The sequence below is a fragment of the Vigna angularis genome, chromosome 3 (assembly GCF_016808095.1).
Source record: "Vigna angularis cultivar LongXiaoDou No.4 chromosome 3, ASM1680809v1, whole genome shotgun sequence".
NCBI classification, from domain to species: domain Eukaryota; kingdom Viridiplantae; phylum Streptophyta; class Magnoliopsida; order Fabales; family Fabaceae; genus Vigna; species Vigna angularis.
Window position 1 is genome coordinate 16,603,418 of NC_068972.1, and position 12,612 is coordinate 16,616,029.

The window sequence follows — 12,612 nt, forward strand, 5'->3', positions numbered from 1 at the left end:
GTGTTCCTTCATCAGCTGGGCAACCATCCATGTGCATCTGGATCCATCATTGAAGAAAGAACGAGCTCTTCGTCCGGACAGTTCCTCCAAGTGTACACCGTGTGCTCTTTAAGGCTCTGTGCTCTTCCATTTTCCAGCAGAGACAGTGCATCTTCTTTCTTCCAATATTCCCAAGTAAATCTGCACTCACGGACGTAACAAAAGCCCAGAAGAATACTGATGGCATGTGAATGTGTGTTCCTTTCCTACGTGATCCCATGATCAAACATTATTCCCCCCGTGAAGCCCTTCCCTACCATTCCAATCATCCAAGGACGCCCCCCACCACACCAATTATTAGCATACCCTTGGTCCATGCACCATCTTCACGTGATCAGCTGTCCACATGAGGCCCACCTCCACTACATTTCTTTTGTAAAAGAATACGTGGTCCTTACATTCTCCCATACATCAAAAATTTTCGTCCCCGAAAATTAAGCCTACTAGGACAAGTCGAGGTAAGTTTCTGTCATCTCATCCTCTAAGTTCCAAGTAAAGTTGTCTATTATACCATCCCCCGATAACCTTGAATCGTTTGATAGTTCATCCTCAATCCTCACTGTTGTACTTGAACTGACAAATCCCTTCTTGCTTGCACACTTTCAACCTCAAACAGTGACCTTAGGTGATCTTATGCTCACGTGAAGGAGGTAACCAGAAACTTCTTCAGGAAAAAACATCTTAAGAAGTCATTCACAACTACGAGGTTTACATTCCGATTCTCCTGCGTCGCAAGCTCTGAACTTGAGTTGTTTTCATAAGTGATAACACTAAGAAACAACTATCATCTTCCAGGAGGTCTTGCCTCCAAACATTGATCGACAGAGACATACCTTTGTCTTCCTCAATTGAAACCCTTAATCTTAGCCTATGCTCAAACCTTTCTTCTGCGTGAACTACTAATCTTGAAACATCCAACTAAACTTGACTCTGAATCATCCACTTGCTGATAAAACTTGATCATCTCCTTCAAAATTTGTACTTAATCCTAAGATTTTAACAATACTTCATTCTTCTTCAAATACATCATGTTCTGCTTTATCTAACTGCCTCTCGAAATCTTCTCATTGTACTTCCTTTCTTGATACATACTCCCTTTAATCCATTATAGAATTTCCTATTCCTTTCTTATCTTAAACTTTTAGACCATCCACTACTTTCTTATTCAGATTCCAATAATCACTGATGCCTAGATTCAGGTTACCCAACTCTTACAGTGCCACTCCGTTTCTCACCCACACTTCCCTTTCTTCTGGCTGCTGACGTCACTGATATACTAAATCCAACTTATTTCTCAAACTTTGCTACAACCATGCTTATCCGTGGCTTCCTTAATCTAACCTCTGAACTTCTTGCGAACGATATAAGACCTTCTGACTTTGTTTTCTTGAAATTTTCTTCACTCATAACATTACTCCTAAACTCCCATATCCCCACTCGTCCTCCGAAGCTTAACTTTTAATCTCCTATCTCTAATCTTCGAGACAAGGATTTGTCTCAAAGGCTCAAACCAATTCCACCAAAGGTATACAACTCAAGTTGTCCTTGAATATGCATTCCTCTACTATTATCGAGCACATTATACTACCACAAAAGCAATAGCAAGACAGGAATTATTACCGGAAAAATAACACTAAAATTCTAACTCTTTCTTATCTCTAACCTTCAGAATTAAGAAAGGAAAATCATCTATGGTAAAAGTCATGAGTGTGCACCCTCATTACTCTTATCAAGATATTTTCTATTCTCAAAACTTCTAGTTAGATACGCACCCCACAATATAAACTCGGAGGAAATGGTAAATCATACCATTTACACTCAATTCTTCACAGAGAAAACACGGCAAACCCACACCACAGAGGTCATCCTAAGGATGAACTGCTCTGATACCATTAATGTAACATCCCAAAATTCACCCTATCAAATTCAAACTCAACAAAAATTACTATAATAAAACAATTACAGTAACACCCCGTAACCTCACACTTAACCCTATACATATAATTTAATCTCAAAATTTAACTACAAATATAAAACATTGAATCTTTCTAATTTGGTCTTCCATCTCTTTCTTCATTCGCACTGGTTCACGCGACAATCCTTCATCTGCTCCCGTACAACAAAAACGTTATACGATCATCGCAAAAATAAGATTTTTCCGATACATGCACAAATAAGTAAGGGTTAGCTAACATACAAAAATTATAAAACATACATAAATGTTTTGATATAAACATCATATAAAATTTATCTCAGATATCCTCATACCATCATACCACAATTCTTACTATACATTCATCCGGATGATACGTTGATGAGCGGTCACGGAAGGTTATGCACTTGTGATGACTCCGACTTTTTCTTACAAATACCCTTCCAAAATACTTCATACCATTCACAAGGTTAATCCCCTCACTATGTCCAACACCGGCACATAGACCAGGACCTCCTGCTCCTCTCACCACATAATTCATCCTTCTCTACATGAGACTGGATGAATTATTAGAGTATCAGGATAACCTCCAACTACGGGACCCTCAATCATCAACATATACACTAACAACATAACTTTTCAGAATCTCTCCATGAGATTCATACCATACTCGTTTCCCCAACTCACATTATACCATTACAAAACCTCCCCACAATACTCATATCATGAGTAAATGTATGATCTCATATCAATGTCATAGAATACATACATCACAATAATTATCATACCTCATGCATTCACACATATCACATTACATCCTATATTCCAAACCTTTATACACATAGTTTCATCCAACTTAGAATCCAATACTAAAAGTAGAATACATTTGAACGAGCACTGTTCATCAAACTCGACTGGACGAATGCTACTGGACGATCGCTATCTGCCAAACATTATCCACTGAACACTGTTTGATTAGGTCCTATTTGAATGAACGCTATAAATTATTAATCATATAATAATATCGGACGCTTAAGATTTGAACTTAAGACTATCGAATTAATACCGAAGGTTCATTACGGACAAATTTCTATCTGGGAAAGAACATAAATAAAACCGAACTACTTATCATCAATACAGAACGTTTACGATCAAAGTCGGAGAATGCCAAGTCCAACAGTGGGGGACGCTCGTCGAACAGTGGAGGACGTTCGTCCAACAGTGGAGGACGTTCGTCCAACAGTGAAGGACGCTCGTCCAACAGTGGAGGACGCTCGTTCAACAGTGGAGAACGCTCGTTCGCCAGGGTCGCTCGTTCGGCAAGACGCTCGTTCGGCCAGAGGACGCTCGTTCGGCCAGGACGCTCGTTCGGCAGGACGCTCGTTCGGCCAGGGCGCTCGTTCAGCCAGAGGACGCTCGTTCGGCAGGACGCTCGTTCGTCCAGGACGCTCGACAGCCAGGACGCTCGACAGCCAGAGAAGAGGACGCTCGGATATTATGGACGAACGTTCAGCAAATAACCGAACGTTCAAAAATTGGCTAAGCCATTTTGGGACGAACGTCCAATTTGAAACCAAATTGGACGAACGGTTCTGCAGAATTTCTGCAGAATTGGAGATTTCCAGAAACATCGAATTCAACCCTTTCATCCCAGATTTTACCCAGATTTGCATCATACAAAGCATATACAATCAATCAAACAAAGTATCTAGCTCCCCTTACCTGGAAAAATGACGAACGTTCACAGACGCACACAATTACACCTTTCCACTATAATTCCCCCGCTCTTCAACGCTCATCCAAACCAAGCTCTTGAATCAATCTCTGCACTGTGTTCCTCCTTCCATCCTCTCTGCTTGCTCATTCCTTTATGCCCTCCATAAGTGTTGTTGCAGACCGTGACAACATTCAAGCTGGACCATGAAGTGTTGTTCTTCATTACTGTGCAGACCTCTTCCTTCTTCATTCTCCATATTAGAACGTGACTTCTCTGCTGGTGCTGGTCCAAGCTGCTGCCATGGCTTTGCTGGAACGTGGCCTCCGTCTGTTGCTGGACTGTGTTGATGGAGCTGCTGTCGCTACTGGATCAGCTGGCTGGTGGACGTATGTGCTCCTCCTTCTTCACGGTGGCATATCCACTCACATCCCAGCTCTCTTCCGAGCATGCTGTAATGGAGATAGTTGGACTCCTCTTCTTCCGTTTTGGTGGCTCGGTGTGTGCTTCCTTGCCGTCACCGTGCAGCTCTTCAAATGGACTCAACACTTCATCAACCACCACTTCCTATATATTCTCCCCTGGACCCAGCCGTGACGGGCACAATTTACATCAACGTGCTGCTGCTGCTCTCTGCTGCCATGGTCGTGTGCTTCTTCTTCCAACTCAGCTGGACCAGGGCCGTGAGACTTCCAGCTTGTTGCTAGAACGTTTTCCCCTCTAAAGGTGACTCCTGCACCTCTTCTCTTGGCTGTGAACAATCTGCTCCATGCACGTGTGTGTTTCTCGCATCATGTTTTCTCATGGGCCTGCTATTCCATCACTCAACATGGTCACCGTGCAGCTCACTGGAAACGGCATTCCAGCCTGGCGTGACAACGTTTTTAGCAGGAAATGGATTACATTTTCTCTTAGTTTTCTTCACGGTGCAGCTCCCATTCTCGTGTTCCTTCATCAGCTGGGCAACCATCCATGTGCATCTGGATCCATCATTGAAGAAAGAACGAGCTCTTCGTCCGGACAGTTCCTCCAAGTGTACACCGTGTGCTCTTTAAGGCTCTGTGCTCTTCCATTTTCCAGCAGAGACAATGCATCTTCTTTCTTCCAATATTCCCAAGTAAATCTGCACTCACGGACGTAACAAAAGCCCAGAAGAATACTGATGGCATGTGAATGTGTGTTCCTTTCCTACGTGATCCCATGATCAAACAGTATTCCCCCCGTGAAGCCCTTCCCTACCATTCCAATCATCCAAGGACGCCCCCCACCACACCAATTATTAGCATACCCTTGGTCCATGCACCATCTTCACGTGATCAGCTGTCCACATGAGGCCCACCTCCACTACATTTCTTTTGTAAAAGAATACGTGGTCCTTACAATACACATACTTAAAATCAAGTTTTTAAAAGAATTATATTAAACAACTTCTACAAATTACCTACCTTATGTAAGCTCATTTGATTTATAAATATATTTTTTTCATTTTTCTTTCACAAAAATCTCTATGAGTAAACTCCTAGTCAAACCCTTTACTTATAATTTATTTCCATCCTAATGATGCAAGAAACAACCCAAAATATATTAATTGATTGGGTTGCTTGTGGCTGTATAGATGCGACAAAAGGAATAAAACCTAATTGAATAGCTTTTATTGTCTGAAAATGAATTCCTAAATACATCATTCAACAAGTTATATTTATTCACTTCGATATCATAAGCCATATCTTTCAATGTATTGTTTAGAACTGTTCTTGAGATTGCAACAAGTAGTGGTGTTGGGGATAAAGCTGTCAAAATGGGTAACCGGCTCAACCCGGTCCGGCCCACCACGGTTGGTCACTTAGTGAGTCAACCCAACCCGACTCATTTATTAGCGAGCTGAAAAAATTCAAACCCGGTTCAACCCACCACGGGTTGGTGGATTAAACGAGTTGACTCATTGACTCACTTAATTATAAGTTTTTTTTAAATAAAAAAATTATATATATTTTTAATTCAAATCTAAATAAATTTGATTAGAGTTTGGGGTTAGGGTATAATGTTAGGGTTTAGGGTTAGAGTTTAGGGTTATGGTTTAGGGTTAGGGTTTGGGGTTAAGAGTTTAAGGTTATGGTTAGGGTTTAAGTTTTGGGGTAGGATTTAATGTTAGGGTTAGGGATTAGAGTTAGGGTTAAGGTTTACAGTTTAGAGTTTAGGGTTAAGGTGAAGGTTTAAGGTTATTATTTAGGGTTTATGGTTTTAGGGTTAGGTTTAGGATTTGTTGTTAAAGTTAAGGTTGAGGGTTAGGGTTAAAGTTTAGGGTTTAGGGTTAGGATTAAAGTTATGGTTAGGGTTCAGGTTTAAGGTTAGGCTTAGGGTTAGGAATAAGGTTAGGGATAACGTTAGAGTTTATGGTTAGGTTTAGGATTTTTGGTTTATAGTTAGGGTTAGGGTTATGGTTATGATTAAGGTTAGGGTTAAGGTTAGGCTTTATGGTTAGGGTTTAGGGTTATGGTTATGGTTTAGGGTTATGGTTTAGGGGTTGGGTTTAGGGTTTAAGTGTAGGGTTAGTGTTTAGGGTTATGGTTCAGGGTCAGGGTTAGGGTTATGGTTAGGGTTTAGGATTAAGGTTGAGTGTTAGGGTTTACGGCTAGGGTTAAGGTTTAGGGATTAAGGTTATGGTTAAGGTTATGTTTGGGGTTTAATGTTAGGGTTACAATTTATAGTTAGGGTTAGGGTTTATGATTTAGGGATAGGTTTGAATTAGAGTTAAGGTTAGGGTTTATGGTTTGGTTTAGGGTTAGGATTAATGTTAAGGATATGGTTAGGTTTTAGGGTTAGGGTTATGGTTTAAGTTTTAGTGTTAATGTTAGGGTTATGGTTTAAGGTGTAGGGTTAGGATTAGGGTTAAGGTTAAGGTTTGAGTTAGCTTAGGGTTTATGGTTAAGGTTAAGGCTAGGGTTAGGGTTATGGTTTGTGTTTAAGGTTAGGGTCTAAGGTTATGGTTTATGTTAGAGTTAGGGATTAGGGGTTGGGTTTAGCGTTTGAGGTTAGGGTTTAAGGTTATGATTCAAGTTTAGGGTAAGAGTTAGGGTTATGGTTAGGGTTTGTGGTTAAGGTTCAGTGGTACGATTTAAGGTTAGGGTTATGATTAAGGTTTACTGTTATGATTAGGGTTTAGCGTTTAAGGTTTAATGTTATGGTTAGGGTTAAGAATATGTTATGGTTAGGGTTTGGGTTAGGGTTAGGATTTATTGTGAAAGTTAGGGTTTGGGGTTAAGGTTAGGGTTTAGGTTCAATGTTAGGGTTTACGGCTAGGGTTATGGTTAGGGTTAAGATTAAAGTTATGGTTGGGGTTTAGGGTTAGGGTTACGATTAGGGTTTAGGGTTGAGGTTAAAGTTAGGGTTAAGTTCAGGGTTAAGGTTTATGGTTTGGTTTAAGGTGAGGAATAAGGCTAAGGATAGGCTTAGGTTTTGGGGTTAGGGTTAAGGTTAGGGTTATGTTTTTAGGGTTACTGTTAAGGTTTAGGGTTAGGATTAAGGTTATTCTTTCAGTTATGGTTAAGGTTTCAGTTAGGGTTAAGGCTATGGTTAGGGTTAGAGTTTGGGTTTAGGGTTATGGTTTACGTTAGAGTTAGTTTTTAGGGGTGGGGTTTAGCGTTTGAGTTTAGGGTTAGGGTTTAGGGTAAGGGTTAGGGTTATGGTTAGGGTTAAGTTTCAGTGTTACGGTTTAAGGTTAGGGTTTAGTTATATGGTTAGGGTTATGGTTAAGGTTTAAGGTTATGATTTAGGGTTTAGTGTTCAGGGTTTAAAGTTTAAGGTGTAGGGTTATGGTTAGGCTTAAGGATAGGGTTATGGGTTTAGGGTTAAGGTTATGGCTAGGGTTTTGGTTAGGGTTAGGATTTGTTGTTAGGGTTAGGGTTAGGATTTATTGTAAGGGTTAGGGTTCAGCGCTAGGGTTAGGGTTCACGGTTAGGTTAGGATTAAGGTTAGGGTTTGGGTTTAAATTTTGGTTTTGGATTAGGAGTAAGATTAATGATAAGGTTATGGTTTAAGATTTGGGTTAAGGCTAGGGTTATGGTTTAGGATTTATGGTTAGGGTTCAGGTTTTAGTTAGGGTTAGATTTTAGGGTTTTGGGTTTGAGTTTAGGGTTGGGGTTTTGGTTATGGTTAGGGTATGGGGTTAGTTTGTAATATTAGGGTTAGGGGTTAAGAGTTTAAGGTTATGGTTACGTCGTAAGTTTTGGGTTATGATTTAATGTTAGGGTTAGAGTTAAGGTTTACAGTGTAGGGTTTAGGTTAGGGTGTGGGTTTAGGGTTATGATTTATTGTTAGGGTTTAGGGTTATGATTTAGGGTTATGATTTATTGTTAGGGTTCAGTGTTAAGGTTAAAGTTATGGTTAGGGTTACAGTTTAAATTTAAATTTAGGTGTAGGGTTAGGAATAAGGTTAGGGTTTAAGGTTAAGTTTAGGGTTTAGAGTTTAATGTTAAGGTTAGAGTTATGGTTTAAGGTTAGGGTTAAGGTTTATGGTTTGAGGTTAAGGTTAGGGTTCGAGTTTAGGGTTAGGGTTAGAGTTAGAGATATGGTTAGAGTTACAGTTATGGATCAAGATTAGGGTTTAAGGTTTAGGGTTTACAGTTCAAAGTTTAAGGTTTAGGGTTTATGGTTTAGGGATTAGGGTTGAAGGTTTCGGTTTTAGGGTTTGCGTTTAGGGTTAGGGTTTAAGAGTTTTGGTTAGGCTTATGGTTAGGGTTCAGGTTAGGGTAGGGTTTGGGTTAGGTAGGGTTAGTGTTTAGGGTTAGGTTTAAGGTTTAATGTTAGGGTTACGGTTAGGGTTTAGGGGTTGGGTTTAGGGTTATTGTTCAGGTTTAAGGTCAGAGTTATGGTTATGGTAAGGGTTTAAGGTTAGGGTTAAGTGTTAGGGTTTAAGGTTATGGTTTAGGGATATGGTTGATCGTAATGTTAACGTTTAGGGTTATTATTTAGGGTTTAGGGTTAGGGTGAGGGTTTAGGATTATGATTTATTGTTAGAGTTCAGTGTTAGGGTTAAAGTTATGGTTAGGGTTACAGTTTAAATTTAGGTTTAGGGTTAGAAATAAGGTTAGGGTTTATGATTTAGAGTTGAGTGTTAAGGTTGGAGTTATGGTTTACGGTTAGGGTTAAAGTGTATGGTTTGAGGTTAAGGTTAGGGTTAGGGTTAGAGTTGGGGATATGGTTAGAGTTGTAGTTATGGATCAGGGTTAGGGTTTAGGGTTATGGTTTAAGGTTTACAGTTCAAAGTTTAAGGTTTAGGGTTTAAGGTTTCGGTTTTAGGGTTAGCGTTGAGGGTTAAGGTTTAAGAGTTTCAGTTAGGGTAGGGTTAAGGTTAGGGTAGGGTTAGTGTTTAGGGTTAGGTTTAAGGTTTAATGTTAGGGTTTAGGGGTTGGGTTTAGAGTTTGAGTTTAGGGTTATGGTTCAGGTTTAAGATAAGAGTTATGGTTATGGTAAGGGTTTAAGGTTAGGGTTAAGTGTTAGGGTTTAAGGTTATGATTTAGGGTTATGGTTGAGGGTAATGTTAAGGTTTAGGGTTATGGTTAGGGCTAGGTTAAGGACTACGGTCGATGGTCGAGGGTCTAGGGTCGTGGGTTGTGTGTGATGGGTCATGGGTCGTAGGGCGTGGGACGACGACTAACATTCACTGGTCATGGGTTGTAGGTCGTGGGTCGTGGGTTGAGGGTCGTGGGTAGTGGATCGTGGGTTATGGGCCGTGGGTCGAGGGGTAAAAAGTTCGAGGATCAAGGGTCTTGGGTCGTGGGTCTTAGGTTGTAGGTCGAGGGTCGACGGTCATGGGTCGTGGGTCCTGGATCGTGGGTCATGGGTTGAGGGTCGTGTGTCATAGGTCCTGGGTCGTAAGTCGTAGGCCGACGACCAACGACCAACGTACATGGGTCGTGGGTTAAGGGTCAAAGGTCGAAGATCGAGGGTTGAGGGTCGAGGGTCGAGGGTCGTGGGTCATGAATCGTAGGTCGTGGGTCGTGGGTCAAGGGTCGCGGGTTAAGGGTCAAGAGTCGAGGGTTAAGGGTTGACAGTTGAGGGTCAAGAGTCAAGGGTCGAGGGTCGAAGTTCGAGGGTCGTGGGTTGTGAGTCGTGGGTCATGGGCCGACGGTTGAGGGTCCGGGGTCGAGGGTCGTGGGTCGAGGGTCGCGAGTTAAGGGTCAAGGGTCGAGGGTCGAGGGTTGAGGATTGACGGTTGAGGGTCAAGAGTCAAGGGACAAGGGTCAAAATTTGAGGGTTATGGGTCATGGGCCGTTGAGGGTCCAAGGTCAAGGGTCATGGGTCGTGGGTCGTTTGTCGTCGGCCGTGGGTGGAGGGATGGGGGTCAGAGTCCTACGTCGTGGGTTGTGGCCCGATAAATGACATACATAGGTCGTGGGTCATGGGTCGAGGGTAGTGGATTGCGGGTCGTGAATTGGGGCTAGTGGGTAGTCAATCATGGGCCGTGGGTTGTGGGTCAAGGGTCGAGGTCATGGTTCTTGGGTTGTGGGCCGTGGGACGAGGGTCGTGGGTCGATGACCGACGTACATTGGTCATGAGTTAGGGGTCGAGGGTCGAAGATGGAGCGTAAAAGGTCATGCGTCATGGGTCGTGGGTCATGGGCAGTGGCTCGACGACCAACATACATGGGTCGTGGGTCGTGGGTCATGGGTCGAGGGTCGAGGGTCAGGGTCGAGGGTCGGGGGTCGAGGGTCGAGGGTCGAGGGACGTGGGACGAGGGTCGAGGGTCATGTGCCGTTGGTCAACGACCAACGAACATGAGTCGTGGGTCGAGGGTTGGATCGTAGGTCATGGGTCAAGGGTCGTGGGTAGTGGGTCGAGGGTCGAGGGTCGCGGTTTAAGGATCAAGGGTCGAGGGTTGAGGATTGAGGGTTGAGGGTTGAGGGTTGAGGGTTGAGGATCAACGGTTGAGAGTCAAGAGTCAAGGGTCGAGGGTCGAAGTTCGAGGGTCGTGGGTCGTGAGTCGTGGGTCATGGACCGACTGTTGAGGGTCCGCAGTCGAGGGTCGTGGGTCGTCTTTCCCCGATCGTGGGTGGAGGGACGGGTGTCAGAGTCCTACGTCGTGGGTCGTGGCCCAACAACTGACATACATAGGTCGTGGGTCGTGGGTCGAGGGTCATGGATCGCAGGTCGTGGGTTGGGGGTAGTGGGTAATCGATCGTGGGTCGAGGGTCTTGGTTCTTGGGTCGTGGGTCTTGGGTTGTGGGTCATGGGCCAAGGGTCGTCGGTCGTAGGTCCTGGGTCGACGACCGACGTATATGGGTCGTGGGTCGGGGGTCGAGGGTAAGATCGAGCGTCAAAGGTCATGCGTCATGGGTCGTAGGTCATGGGCAGTGGATCGACGACCAACGTACATGGGTCGTGGGTCGAGGGTCGATGCTCGAGGGTAATAGAGGTAAGTCCTGGATCGTGGGTCGTGGGCCGACGACCAACGAACATGGGTCGTGGGTTGTGGGTCGAGGGTTGTGGGTCAAGGGTTGAGGGTTGAGGCTCAAGGGTCAAGGATCGAGAATCGAGGGTCGAGGATTGAGGGTTAAGGTTAGAGTTTATGACTTAGAGTTTGAGAGGGGTTTTGGGTTTGGGGTTTGTAGTTCGGGGCTTGGGGTTCGGGTTGAGGGATGAGGGTTTGGAGTGTTCGGTTTAGATTTTAGGGTTGAGGGTTGCGGGTTCAGAGTTGAGGATTCAGGATGTCAGGTGTAGAATTTAAGGTTTACAGTTTAGGGTTTTAGGCTTTAGGGTTAAGGGTTTTAGTATAGGGTTAGGGTTTAGTGTTAGAGTTTAGGGTTTAGAGTTGAGAGTTTGTTGTTGAGGGTTGCGGGTTTCGATTTTGGGATTCGGGTTTAAGGCTTAGGGTTTAGAATTAGGATTTAGAGTTAGGGTTAATGTTTACGGTTTAGGGTTAAGGTTTAGGGTTATGATTTAGGGTTTAAGGATAGAGTTTATGGTTTAGGGTATAGGGTTTACGGTTCAGGGTTAGGATTTATTGTTAGAGTTAAGGTTCAGTGTTAGGGTTAAAGTTTAGGGTTAGGGTTAAAGTTATGGTTAGGGTTACAGTTTATGTTAGGTGTAGGGATAAGAATAAGGTTAGGGTTTACGGTTTAGAGTTTAGTGTTATGGTTTAGGGTTAAGGTTTAGGTTTTGAGGTTAAAGTTATGGTTCAGGGTTACGGTTTAGGGTTTACAGTTCAAAGTTTAAGGTTTAAGGTTTATGTTTTAATGTTTAAGGTTTCAGTTTTACGATTAGCGTTTAGGGTTAGGGTTTAAAAGTTACGGATAGGGTTATGGTTAGGGTTCAGGGCAAGGAAGGGTTAGTGTTTAGGGTTAGGTTTAAGGTTTAATGTTAGGGTTAGGGTTTAGGCTTATGGTTAGGGTTTATGGGTTAGGTTTAGGGTTAGGGTTTAGGGTTAGGGTTTAGGCTTATGGTTAGGGTTTATGGGTTAGGTTTAGGGTTAGGGTTTAGGGTTTGATAGGTGAAAAGTTTACTTGTTTTTGTTGCTTATATTGTGGGGCTTTTGAGTAAGTTTTAGTGTTAATTCTCATGAAAAGTGTATAATTGTTGATATTAGTATAATTTTGATTGTTTAAATGTTTTTGATGTTTTTGTTGTTTATTTTGATGAAAAATAAGGATTGGATATCATAAAAGACTTGGACCAGGCTTAATGGATGATGTTTTGCCGAAAGTTTCGCGCCCGGGCGTGAGAAAAAGGACTCTGGGCGCGATTTTACCGAGAGGGTCGCGCCCGGGCGTGAGAAAAAGGGCGCCCGGGCGCCAATTTACAGAGAGGTTCGCGCCCGGGCGCGAGATAAAAAGGGGCGCCTGGGCGCCACATAGCATGCAGAGGACGCTCGTCCAGCGCGCAGAAGGGGACGCTCGTCCAGCGCGCAGAAGGGGACGCTCGTCCAGCG